The sequence below is a fragment of the Cricetulus griseus genome (assembly GCF_003668045.3).
Source record: "Cricetulus griseus strain 17A/GY chromosome 1 unlocalized genomic scaffold, alternate assembly CriGri-PICRH-1.0 chr1_0, whole genome shotgun sequence".
Taxonomy (NCBI): Eukaryota; Metazoa; Chordata; class Mammalia; order Rodentia; family Cricetidae; genus Cricetulus; species Cricetulus griseus.
Genome location: NW_023276806.1, coordinates 159,186,221 through 159,200,400, shown reverse-complemented (window position 1 = coordinate 159,200,400; position 14,180 = coordinate 159,186,221). Strand labels below are relative to the sequence as shown.

At 41.4% G+C, this 14,180-nt stretch overlaps 1 protein-coding gene across 3 annotated transcripts in view; it reads right to left on the bottom strand.

Annotated features, from left to right (window-relative positions):
• Positions 1-13,008, bottom strand: part of Cdk17 (cyclin dependent kinase 17) — a 73,305-nt gene extending 60,297 nt beyond the window's left edge. For all 3 annotated transcript variants that reach the window (XR_003480547.2, XM_027392629.2, XM_027392630.2), the window contains exon 1: positions 12,882-13,008. The gene's annotated coding sequence lies outside the window, so the exon portion shown is untranslated. The remainder of the gene's footprint in view (positions 1-12,881) is intronic.
• Positions 13,009-14,180: the final 1,172 nt, after the last annotated feature.

The window sequence follows — 14,180 nt, the reverse complement described above, 5'->3', positions numbered from 1 at the left end:
CACATCCTTAGGTTACTCTTGTCTATGACAGGGTCTGACTTATTTGACCAGCACCATTCAAATACTGTGTAGAATGTTCAATTGGGATCTGACTGACATTTCTCATGATTAAACCAGGATTATAATTTTCAGGGCAGAAAAACCACAAAATGAAGTACATTCTCACAACAAAATAGCAACACATTTATAGTTATTGATGCTAATCTTGACCACATGACTAAGGTAGTATTTCTCAGGTTTGTCCTAGTCAAGTTACTGTTTCCACAATTTTTTATACTGCAATATTTAGACAGAGATTGCTGTGTGCAGTTTACACTTAGGAAGTAAGGAATTAGGCCAGACATGCTAGCATACACCTTTGATTCCAGCCCTTGAGAAGCAGAAGCAGATAGACCTCTGAGTTTGAGGCCAGCCTGGTCTACATAGCAAGTTCCAGGACAGCCAAGGCTATACAAAGAATCCCTGTCTCAAAAACAACAAACAAACAAAAACAGAAGAGGTAAGAAATTATGTTACTCATGCATAGCTTCAGTTATGATTAGGAATTTTACACAAGTTTTATATCAGTATAAACTTACAGCATTATTTTATATTCTGGTTAATTGCATACTAATTTATTTTGGTGCACCCACTATCCTGGGACTAGCTACCACACACTCTTCTAGCAGGTAGCGACAAATTACTCAGGGTGCCAGCACTATAAAGCCACAGGGTCACCTGAAATTTCCACTTCTTCCCCTAGCCCAACAATTCAGCCACTGCTCCGAGAGCCTGGCTCCTTTTACTAAACAGGTATTAAAAACTGAGAGCTAGTACTAGTGCAGTGTGCTAGTACTGAGGTGTCACTGCTTCTCACAGCATTCCAATGACAGGGCAAGGGAATACAATGGGATTCTCTTTCACAAGCACATTCGCTGGAGTGTGTGTGTGTGTGTGTGTGTGTGTGTGTGTGTGTGTGTGTGTACATGTCATCTAGAGGAAAAACAGCCTTTTCCATGGGTAATGGGCACACAACTTTAATTCCAGCACTCAGGAGGCAGAAACAAGCAGATCTCTGTGAGTTCAAGGCAGCCTGGTCAACAGAGCTAGTTCCAGGACAGCCTCCAAAACTACAGAGAAACCCTGTCTCAAAAGACGGACCAAAAAAAAAAAAAAAAGTCTTTTCAATGTGGAATGCAACTCTTTAAAGCCACTTTTGAACATCAACACATGCATAGTTGCTTATTTGACACTACAGAAGCAAAAACTAGAGGGTAGCTAAGAATAGTGAAGCACAAAGGACAAAACTACAGTACAGCTACACAATGAAACACCACAGTACAGCTACACAATGAAACACCACAGAGCTATTAAAAATAAAAAGTTATCTAAATATGCAAAGATTTCCAGCATTATTCATTTGTTTATATCCTGTGCCAAAAACATTCTTCATAAACTTTAACACAGCAGAGGTATTTCAAGCAAAACTCAAGCTGAATTTAAAATACCGACATGTATAGACGGTAATTAGCTTATTTTTAAAACCTGCATATGATTTAAGTGCACAGCTACTAAGTGAATAGTATTCTCAATCATATGCATCAGCAGGGAGGTAAAGTTTAGAGGACTGCAAAATCATTCAGAGACATAGTATTTTCATTCTTGATTATAAAGTAGGCCATTGATAGTTGAATAAAAGGACCCACAATTTCTATATTTTGTAAATCTATTATTTATATCTCTTATTTGCCCCCCTCAATGGCAACAGCAATTTCCAACATAGAGGAACATTATCTTACTGGAAGATAAAAACGGCAGTGTTTGCAAATTAAATACTCTTTTCCTCAATATAGAATGAAAACCACTGAAGCTGCTTTTGAACATCAATGAACAAACATTATCCATTCAGTCAGTAATTCTTTCCCAAGAATTTCACTGTAGAAAAATGTTTAATATGTAGCTCACTTCAACATCTGAATAAAATCTAAGTTCCTCACTGGGTGTGGTGGTTTAAATTGAAACTGTCTCTTACAAGCTCAAGTATTTGACCACGTGGTCTGCTGCTGGGACAGTTCAGGGAGGTTTTATGGACCTTTAAGAAGTATAGCCTTGCTGGAGGCAGTCTATCACTGGAGGCGAGCTTTCAGGGTTTATAGTTTGCTCTGTGCTTTCAACCTGTGGTTGAAGATGTGATCTCTCAGTTTCCTGCTCTGGCCTCCTCCACCGTGCCTCACCCACCACCCACCACTACAAACTCTCCTTCTGGGACCATAATCCCAAACAAACTCTTCCTTGTATATTGCCTTGGTCTTGGTATTTTATCACCACAACAAAGTAACAAATACACTGGGTCATGTTTCTTTTTCATTTCATCAGCCAAACTACTTTTCTTCTTCCTATTTAGTGCTTCTTTTCTCTAAATAAACTACTACCATGGGAGTGGGAGGAGTGGGGGGAGGGGTGGGAGAGTGGTGGTGGCGTATGCCTTTAATCCCAGCACTCAGGATTAAAAGGGGAAATAAATAAATAAAAGTAGATGAATCACCCAAAATAATTGCCTACAATCGCCTAAAAAAAATGTATGCCACAGCTTAAAACAAAATACAGAATTATATTTTACAAAAAGACTTTCAGGATTGAAGAAGGGAAAAATTTCAACATTCCAGCATTAAATACAATTATTAGAAATAAATGTGCGTATGTGGATTCCTGGGTGTGTGGGGTGCCGTGGTACATGTGTGGCAGTCAGAGGACCTCAGGGGTCAGTCCTCCAGTTTATCTGAGTGTCACAGGTAAGAAGCAAACAGACTAGTTGCTCTGCAAGGCAGCAGGGCCTCCTGGTTCCACCTCCCGCTTCACCATAGTAACAGTGAACATACAGAAGCAAGCCACAGGGCCACACTTCACATGGAGTCTGAGGACTGACACTCACTAAGTCATTTCTTCAACCCCAGAAATAAAAAAAAAATCACCTTATATATTAATGTTAGATGTTGCATCACTGACAAAAGACTTGACATAAACAACTAAGGAGAGTGAAGAGTTAAATCTGTGGTTTCAGAAGTTGTGATCACAACAGGAAGGGTGTAATGGAACAGCTCCCATCAAGGCAGACCAGAAGCTGAGTACACTCAGAGCAGGAAGTGGTCAGGGAAAACGTAGCACCCAAAATTATGTCCCCAGTGGCCTACTTCTTCCAACCGAGCTCGACTTCCACAGTTCCACTCCCTACCAATTTTCTAAACCCATCAATGGACTGCAGCCATTCACTGTAGCAAAGCCTTCATGATCTAACCATCTGGAAACACTAACAGACACACTACCAATGTTCTTGATTGTACTCAAGATTTACTTCAACAGTTACATCACTAATATGGCTCATCACTGGTGATGCTGGCACAATAGGAAATACAAGAAAGAATCTTAATAAACTTTCATTTGAGAATCCCACTTCATTTACATGCCCTAAGGAAACGTGTGTTTGTGTGTGTGTGTGGGGGGGGTTCCATTCATTCAAGTTTATTATAAAAGAATAGGAAAAGTAAGCACTGTCAAACACTAAAATGCTTAGACCTTTCAAGAGATCAATGCAAACACTAAAAGTCATACTCTTCAGAATTATTTGCTACCTTAAAAAATGTTACATTACAAAAATTATCCTAAAAGAACAAAACTATTTGTGAAAAGAATGGGAATATCTGAAGATGATAAACAATGCATGAGGGAATTTAGATTACCTAGTTCCTACATTATTATACATTCTAAAAATAACTTTCAAGCTGGGCAGTGGTGGCACATGCCTTTAATCCCAACACTTGGGAAGCAGAGGCAGGCAGATCTCTGTGAGTTCGAGGCCCAGCCTAGTCTACAAAGCTACACAAAGAAACCCTGTCTAGGAAAAAAATCTAAATAAATAATTTTCAAAACCATAATAATTAAGACCATGCAGATAGAAACAGAATGACACAGAGAAGAAATAAATTTAAAAGATAAAGGGCCTCTCCACTAACAGAATTCAAGATAAAATAAACAGAATAGTTTCATGTATAAACAAGGATCCTAACTCTTTCTTATTCCCCCCAAAACTGGCAAAACTGAAAGGTTTTGAGAAAATAAAAGACTGAAAGGTGAAGTTTAAATTGTTTCGTCTTTAAAACTCTAAATTTAATTTGTATATTAGTAGATCTTCCCTTAGCACAATGCTTAAATTCAAGACTCACCAAGAATTACATAGAACACTAGAAATCCAAGCCAGTATCTGGATTCAGTTGCTGCAGATTACCCTCCAGATATAGAGGCAGTAGGCATTCATGAGGACAGGCAGGCAGGCAGGCAGGCAGGCAGGCAGGCAGGCAGGCAGGCAGGCAGGCAGACAGAGACAGACAGACAGACAGACAGACAGACAGACACACACACACACACACACACACAACACACACACACACACACGGGGGGGGGGGTACTTTTTGTTTCTAATGAACAAGAATATTTTTGAAGCTCAGGTTAAGTCCACTGACCTAGAACAAAAGATCATAAACAAGAATACAATAGGCAGCACGCACCCAAGCCTACTTCATGACAAAGAATAAAAGATCAGTTTTTTTTTTAATTCATGACCAATTATTCTATTTAAAAAGCAAAACTTGAGAGTCGTATACAAGGGTGTTTAACAAGGATAATAAACAGTCTTAAATGTGTAGATGCCAAACAAGAGGAAACCCACAAGTCTAAGGCAGGGGAAATTATTGCAAGGAAAATCTGCCCGGCCCTAAAGAAACACTTATGAACAGGTGCACACAAGTGGTTAATGCCCTCTTTACTCCTAAAGACTGTAGGTAAGAAACAACACTGAGTATCCTGTGATTTAGTTTTACATCCCTTTCCCCCAAATAAATGAAAAGTGCAACATACACGTTCACTACCAGAGTGATCTCACACTGGGCAAGAGCAGTGAGGTGTTTTAGAAAATCCAAGATATGTGTACAGTTTGAAAGTCCATACTATCTTGATTCTTATGAATCACTGATCAACCTGAACAAACCCATCAGATCTCTATTATATTACAAAATACAATGCTCACTCCATTATTTCTGAAATAGTAAATGTAGGTAATTTGGATCTCAAAAACTGACACAGAAATTAATGAATTAAGACTATATACAACTATAAGTTTAGCTATTTGAAAAGCTCTAAATCTCATAAACTGTGAAAGTTCACTTTTAAATGTTACATTTTAAACATGATATTTCCAAGCCATAACTCCAGGTTTGTAAAATAAATGTATTAATTACAACAGACCTACACCAGCACAGGTATAAGATCCAGTTTTAATAGTCTTTAATTTTAAAAGTGAAACATTTTTAATTTAATTAAGTTGGGAAACAAATTCTTGATCAATTATAAACATTACCTACTGGGTTACGGGAACATTAAAAACCCTGTTCAACCCTTTGAGTATAATTCTGTACTTGCTGAGTGCATTCCAGTCCAGCGCGACACAGCTAGAGCTAGATTTCATAAGAAATGAAATGTTTTCAGCTAAGCAAAATTACTCTGATATTGACCACTGCTTTTAGACCTTTAGAAGTATTTTACGACCACTTTTAAGGCCACAAGCCTTTTCCCTTCATTTTCTCTAACAAGTCAGTACAGCTCACATGTAATTAAACATCTCAACAATGCCAAATTACTACCCCTCTAAGTTGGTCTATAACCAGCTTCTAGATTACTCTCTCGAAAACACTGCCAACATGGTACTCTACAATATTCTAAACCTGAAATTATTTTTCATTGTTTCCAGGCCAACAACTCTGCCCTTTACTATCTTGGTGTGGTGTTCCCCAGTCCCACCAGTTCCTGAACTAACAACATATAAATGGAGTGTGCAGATGAGGTTACAAAACAGGAAAAACAAAGCACAGAGTCAAAAGGAGAACGACTTACAGGTTCCCAGCAGCAGAACACATTCAGCACTACAGCAGACACAAAGGTTATGGATAACATAGTTACCATAACCCTGTCAGAGCAGAATAAGGAAGATGTCGGAGGAAATGACATTTTGGCCTCAAAACTGAGAAGTTCTCTCCAAGTAAGCATCACAGCATTAAAATATCAACACCCAAGTTTCCTCATCCTTGAACCCCAGCTCTAATATACATTTCTGATCCTTTAAAAAAAATGCCATGAAAAAATATACATTAATATAAAAAGAACTGTCTCAGTTTGTTAGTTGGTAACGCCTCACAAATATATAGCTTTTACCAACCTTTTTTTATTACTGAACATTAATATATGCTAAAAAAACATGTATTAGCCACCAATGAAAAATACTGCACCATTAAATATATACTTTGAGAAAAACAAAATTAGTAAATAATCTAGGATACAGTGGAAAAAGCACCTTTGGATATTTTCTTCATTGTTTATAAACATAAAATAAAACTGAAAATTCTTAAAAGTATAGTAACAAGAACATAAAATGAAGAAAGAACATGCTACGAAAAGACAGAGTGCTAGAGAGAGCTGTCAGGGAAATGCTTATGTAAGCCCAAGGACCTGAGTTCAGGTGACTAGAAGCCACGTAAAAAGCTGTGCATGGTGCCACCTGCCGACATTCCAATGCTGCAGAATACACACGGCATCCTTGGTGCTCAGCTCACTACCCAGCCAGTCTCCCTAAAAAGATGAACTCTCCAGGTTCAATGAGAGAATCTTTTTTAAAAAAAGAAAAATACAGAGAACAATAGCACACCCTACATCAACCTCTGGCCTTGGTACATGTATTGAGTCACACACACACACATACATATATGCCACACACCAAAAAAAACAAAACAAAACAAAACAAAAAAAACAAAACCCTGTCTTTTTCATTTATTTATTTATTTATTTATTGAGACATAATCTCACTGTGTAACTCAGAATGGCTTTAACATTGCTTGAAATGCCCCTGCCTCACTCTCCCCAGTACTGTGATTACAGGTATGTGACAAGATGACCAGCTAAATGGTTCTTATAATTTAACCTTTATGTGTGTGGGGGGGGGTTCCTTTTCACCTTAATGGACCATGTAATTTGTTTGTTTGTTTGTTTTGTTTTGTTTTTTCAAGACAGGGTTTCTTTTGTCTTGCTTTGGAGGTTGTCCTAGAACTCGCTCTGTAGACCAGGCTGGCCTCGAATTCACAGAGCTCCACCTGCCTCTGCCTCCAGGTGCTGGGATTAAAGGTGTACGTCGTCACCAATGCCCGGCTCTCAATGTTATGTTAATGATATTAATTTATAGTTTTCCTAACCTAAAAATCAATTTTCAATATGAAAAAATATGCAAAATCTATACCTTGCTTATGGTAAGAAATATCAAGATCAAAAACAATAGGTGGTGGTGGTGGTGATGGTGTGTGTGTGTGTGTGTGTGTGTGTGTGTGTGCGCGCGCGTGTGTGTGTTGAAGTTTTTACCAGTACCAGGCAAAGGATCCCTTTGATGGCATCAGGATTGGCTCCCAAATATTCCCAGAGGCACAAGTGTTAAGAGCTCGGTTCCCAGTGCCGAAGTGCTCAGACAGTGGGCCCTTTGGATGATGACTACATGGTGAATAGATAAATCTATTTATGAACTAATAACCTAGTGAGCTCAGGAGGAAGGTGTGGGTAAGGAGGTGCAATTCTAAAGACATGACCATGAAGGATATCATCTATCTAGGCTCCTCCATGGAGCCAAAGAGCGATGGACTGAAACCTCTAACCCATGAATCTCCTCTTATAAGGGGATTTCTCTCACATATTCTGTCACGGGAATATAAAGCTGGCCAACACAGATGGCATATGCTCAAATAATAAAAGCATTATAATTTAAATTGTACAAACTCAATAATTTTAATACATGTAAAAATCAAAGTAAATAAACAGACATCTTGAAAAGAAAGTGAATGTATGTCAGTTATAATGGTGGGGGGGCAGGTTCTCCTGTTTAGTTTTTTCCAGCATTCATATTCCTTGTGTGTTAAAAATACTGATAAACTCATGATTGAAAATAAATCTACAAACTGGCCATGGCAGTTCACACTAGTGTGGGCCACATAGCAAAACTGTCTCAAACATCCAAAACAGAAAGCAGGGTAGGGAGGATTGTGGACCAATCTACAGACACTGAAAGTGCTTTTCTCTTACTTACCACTGCACATGGAGCTGTCAGCGAGCTGTTCAGCAACCCCTCCTAGTAGGCTCCAGCATTTTTGAATGCTCAAATTTGAATCTTGGGTCACTGAAGTAGTAGAACCCTGAGGAAAACTACTTAACCTAAGGCCTTTGCTTCCTTATTAAGAAATAAAAGGGGGGGTAACTAATATAGTAGGTTTCCTGTGAGGATTTAACAAAACAATAGTGTCTACCATAGCACAGGGCAAAATCAATGACAATCTTTTTCTCGTAGTCTACATTATATACTGGATGTTTGAGTGACTTCAAATTCATATCCTGTCTCTCACCTACCAGTATAATAGTTTTTGGAGGTTGACTTGCAGGATCCAGTTAGATTTAAGCAAGGTCCAGGGGGTGGGCCCTTGTAACCTTAGTTAGACCTTTAAAGAAGAAAAACCTCTCTCCCATGCTCTTTTCCTCTATCCTTTCCTCACCCTTCCTCTCATCCCTTCCTCTCGACCTACAGGCATGAAACAAAAAGCTAGAACACCACACAGTTAAAACAGGCATCCATAAACAAAGAAGAGAGCCCTGGCTAGAATGGAAACAAGTGGGCACTCTGACTTCAAACTCCTGGAATCCAGAACAGTGCGAAAATACTGTTTTATTAAGCACACCAATATGTGATATTTTGTTATGGAAGATGAAGCAGACCAAGATAAAGTCTATCAGAAAATATTTTTGAAGATTTTTTAGAAAGCAAGTTCATTTTCACTAAATCTAAATTGGCTCCCCCAAAACCCATCTCTTAACCATTTAGCTTGTAGGTTAAGGGTCTCAACACATGAGTTTGGGGGACCATGCAGTCACATGAAAAAAAAAAAAGTAATTAAACATTAAGCAACCTATCCTACCACACTATGGATCTGTAAACCTACCTCCTCAAAACAAGTGTTTACGATGATATGTTACTGTAGACCATAAAACATTAGATTTATGGTAGATGTTTATTGATTTTCCAAGTCGGCCAGCAGGGAGAGCAACACATGGCAGAAGGAGAAAGTTGACCACAAGATATTTTTTCAGGCCCTTGACTATTCCTTTTCCTAGGTCAATATTTTGCAGACATAAACAGTAAACACATATGACATTAAACACCAACCGATTATATTGTGCACAAAATTACAATAAATCCACTAACAGGAAGAACCCTTGAAGGCCGTTGTAATCAGTCCTCTCTCTAGCAATTCAAAGAAACTGCCAATGTGACAGGTTAAATTTGATAGCAAGCTGAGGAATGGGTCTTCTAGTATTTACAAGTGCCATGTAAAGCACATTATTTTAAATACCATTATATCAGCATTGGAAATGAAAATATCATAATCATTTTATAAAATATACTTTAAACAAGTATTAAAAAGTTCAAGCAAAAATACTCCAAATTCAAAAGAATCCAAAACTACTTTGCAAGCACAAAAGGAGAGATCCTTTCTAAAATACCACAGAGACTATCTCTATAAGCAGGGTTTAACATATAATGGCCTTTTCCCACCAACACAGAAATACATTTATTCAGTAACGATCCATGTTCAAAGTAGAAGACCCATGTAGAAGACTGTCAGAGCACAAAGCTGTAATTGTACAAAGACTAAATAACAATATAACGATTCAGAATGTAACATCTTTTAAATAGCCAAGACTATGAGGCAGTGACAAAGGAAACGGGCCAAAATACTATCATCAGATAGCTTTTTAATATTGGGAGACATCATCACCTCCCCTTTTTGAGTAGATTCCTCTGCTGCTACAATAGCTTGTATACTGTTGTTCACCATTAAGTGTTTCACTGTTTTACAGTCTGCAGCTCTATTTCATCGGTGGAGAAAAAGGAAGCTGTATTGCTTAAAGGCAGGAGTAAGCCACAAGCCTTACCCAAGCAAAGCAAATGATCTCACACACCATGCCTTCCACTCATAATGGAAGGCCCAAGACAGTATCCGAAAACTAAATGTATCAAAATATACATTAGAATCCCTGCAATCAGCAGAGCTAAGCTATGTATGATCCAGGAAAAAAACACTTTCTGTTTCCTAGTTTTTGTAGAATCAATGATTTAGAAGCCATTAGCAGCATCAAAGCTAACAAACATATTTAATTATTCCAATTTCATCTTTCCTTACCATGTACTATGTACTTTTGTCCTTTTGATAACCAACTTGTATAGGACAGGTTACACATATAGTTAGCACCAAGTTACTTTCTTAGGCCCAAATCCAAGTATGGGAATAAACTGGTATTTTACAAAACCCCATTGTGTAAAATTTTAATTCTGTATTTTTCCTGGCTGTAAAAGTAATGTGAATTAAAAAAAAAAAATGGAGGCAAAAAAATAAACAACCACCCACCATCCAGAAACATTTATTAGGTTTTTGATAAATTTCCTCATAGCAACACAATTTTTTATTATCTAAGTAAGTGTGCAAGAAAAATGTACATTTTTATAAACATATTAATATAAGCATCAATTAATATAACCTGTCAATTTCACAAAGTTTTTTTTTTTTGCTTGTTTTTTTTTTTTTTTTTTTGAGACAGGGTTTCTCTTTATTGTTTTGGACCTGTGCTGGAACTCGATCTGTAGACCAGGCTGGCCTAGAACTCATAAAGATCTGCCTGCCTCTGCCTCCGGAGTGCTGGGATTAAAGGTATGCACCACCAAGTCGGCTTCTCAAAGGTTTCTAAAACATTTTGGTGGGGGGAGGGATAGGAAGTTGAAAAATGCAGACTAACCTGGAGCTGAAATGCCTAAAATTTTATGTCAATACTTTAAAGACAGTAAATTACAATATATGAGCATTCTTTAAGGCAATGCTAATATTATTGCAACTACACTAAACAGGCTTTATTTTTACTTTCTTCTTGTTCATATTTTCAGTAACATTTTCATTTTCTTTGTAAAAATAGTTTAAATTCCTGTTTGCATAAGAATTTAGAAATATGTATTATTACTATTATATTATTATTTGCATGATGTGTATGGGTGTGAGCATGTGGAAGTCAGAGGACAACTTTGTGGAGTTAGTTCTCTCCTTCTATCTTTGCCTGTGTTCCTGGGATTGAATTCTGGCCCCTGGCAAGTGCCCTTGCCCATTGAGCCATCTTGCCAGTTGTTGTGCTGTAATGAATTCAAAGGCTCAGCAGCATTTCTTTGAAGCACGGCATTCAAACAGTTAACACTTCTGGCCTATTAGATGGTTTGCCAGATAATAGAGCACTTTCACATTCCTATATTCACTCTCAAAATATTTTTAAAAAATTAAAGTCCTCAGTCATATTGTCTCCTTTTGTTTGAACCCACTGTTTATGCAGATGTTAGAACGACAAAAACCAAATGACTTCATTAACAAGGCAGCACCACACTTAATGTATAAGCTAACTCCTTAGGTTCATAAAAGAACAAAGTAAAACCAATTATATTACCATTAGCAAATTTTTTTTCTCATAAAATTTAGTTTACACGTATTTCTACATTCAAATGCTTAGGTCAATTCAACTGATCAGAGGTCTCATTCATTTTCTTCTGTTCTGTGACTCTCAGTCACTCGCAATTATTACTTCGATATTCTTGTACAAATATCGTTTAAAAGAAATCCAACAAAGGCTCAGAAAAGAGAAACAGTGAAGTTGGGGGGCAAGAACTGTCTGCCTCTAAGTCAAGCATTTCCTGTTAAGTGACAGGAGGTCTGCTACCAGGAATACACTTTGCTGGCTCAAGGAATGGCCATGGCCAAGACTCCAAACAAAATTTGCCACTTGTGTCTTGAAAATCAATTTAGCTTGGGAGGCGATAAAACAGGAACACTGACGCGTCTTCGATGGCCGCATTAACATAAGGAAGAGGCGCCACGGATTTCAGCTAAATGCTTTTGCCATTTTTGAAGAAGAAAAGCTAATTGTTAATGGCCATGTGACACAGTAGATCCCAGAAAGGAAAGGGTGGGGGAAAAAGAGGAGAGTTCAAGGCAGTTCAGGGTCAGAACAAGTCCGGCATCCTGTCATTAGCAAACGTCCTCCTAGCTGAAGGCAAAACACCGCTTACCCCAGAAGGAGTGGGTGAAAAGTAGGGGAGAGAACGAGTGGAAAGCCACAGGGGAAGGCGATGTGGCAGTGCGGGGGTGACAAATCTGGGGCCCCCCAGCTGAGAGGGGAAGCAGAAGCACCGGACATAAAACGCTGAGAAAAGCGACTGCAGCCTAGACAACGGTGGAACCCCCTCCTGAGTCCTCTGGGTTTCCCACAGTCCCTTCGCCTCCGGTTGAAGCGACACTCAGGGGTGTGACCCGCCAGCAAGAGGGCTGCCCGGAGCTTTGTGTCGGCCCGCTCCCCACGCGAGGGCTCCTCCCCCGCAGAGCTGCCCACCGGCGCGCAGCCTCCGCGTCTCCAAGGAGCCCGCAGCGCCGCGTCCTCGCCCACTCCCGCCTCCCCGCGCCCGCGCCTCCACCCGGGCCCCGGGGACCTTTGTGTCTATGGGGACTTTCCGCCTCTTCCCCTCCGCCGCCCCGCGGGGCCACCGGCCTCCCGAGGAGCCCCGATCGGCAGCGACCTCCGGCGGCGACGGGAGCCCCACCCCCCGCCCCACCCCGCCTCCACCAGCTCGGCACTCCCGCAGCCCACGCCGCGCGCGGACACGCGATCGACACTGTCCCCTCCCGAGCCGCCCGCTTGACAGGCGTCGCGGTCCCTGTCCGACCCCGCCGCCAACTCACCAGCAAGTGCGGGGACGCGGACTTCTCCGGGCAGGCGCGCCGAGCGAACGAGCGAGCGAGCGGATGCAGGTCCGGCGGTGGCGGTGGCGGCGGCCGCGCAGAGGCGCCTCAGGCTCAGGCCTCCCCTCGCGCCTTCCGCTCCGCGAGGGCCGCCGGCCGCCTCACGCGTGCCCGAGCCCCCCGCTCAACATGGCTCCCGGGCCGCGGAGCCGCACGGACGGCCCAGTTACTCCCCGGTCGGGTCGCGGAGCCCGGGGCGGAGCAAGGCGGCGGGGCGGCGCGGGGCTGCGGGACCGTGGGGCGATAGGGAGACCGCAGCCGCCGCTCTCGTTCGTCTGCGTGCGCGTCGCTTTCTTTCGCTCGGCGGCTGCGGCTTGACGCCTCCGCCTGTTCCCCGGAGCGAGCGAGAGAGGAGAAAAAAAAAAAAAAAGACTTTTATTGAAACGATCCAACCAGCGGCGGCGGCGGCGGCGGCGGCGAGGAGCGACCGGCTGCGGGAGCTTCCCCACCCCCGCCTGCACTGCTCGCCTGGGGCAGCGCGACCCCTGCCGGCGGCGGCGGGGCGGGGCGGGGCCTTGCTTGGGGCGGGCCTTATGGCAGGGGCGTGGCCTGAGAGGGGCGGGGGTATTCCCAGGAAACTCGCGCCCCAAGCCTGGCTTCAAACTCAACCAGAGGGCAGGGGACCCTCTTGGCGGTCAGACTTCTGTCCCAGTTCACCGCGATTGGCGAGGAAATGATCGCCGTAAATCAGCCCTTCACAACAACAAAATTCTGGCTTGAAATATTCCAATAGCTACTGTACACCGGATGCCAAACACAGTGCACAGGCTTTCTCGGGAGTTGATGTCAAATAACCCACTTAGAAGCATCTCCATCAGTCGCGGCTACTTTTCTTCTGTTCTGTGGCTGGCTGTTTGGTGCTACTGCAGTAATATCCTCTCAAGAAGCTTTGATTTAAGCCATAGTGTTTTTAAATGTTATTACACTGTTGGCACTGTGCTGCGTGGTCAAAAGCCCTAGAATCTAACTGGGATGACAGATTATCAACGGTTACAATAAAACTGAGTTGTGAGAGGGCCAGTACTATGCTATAAGACCCAGAAAGGACTAGTGTTACAGTGCGTTAGGTTTTGTTTCTTGGAGGAGACAGGCCAAAGAGGTTGGCCCAGTTTCTGTAAATGCTTTTTACTTTCTTCTTTTACAGTTCAGGAACAGTTGAGTGGGTGTGTAGAAAACTAAAGTGATACTGTCTCACTTGTTCCCACAAATAGGGATAGAAGCATAAAGTAAAAACTAATT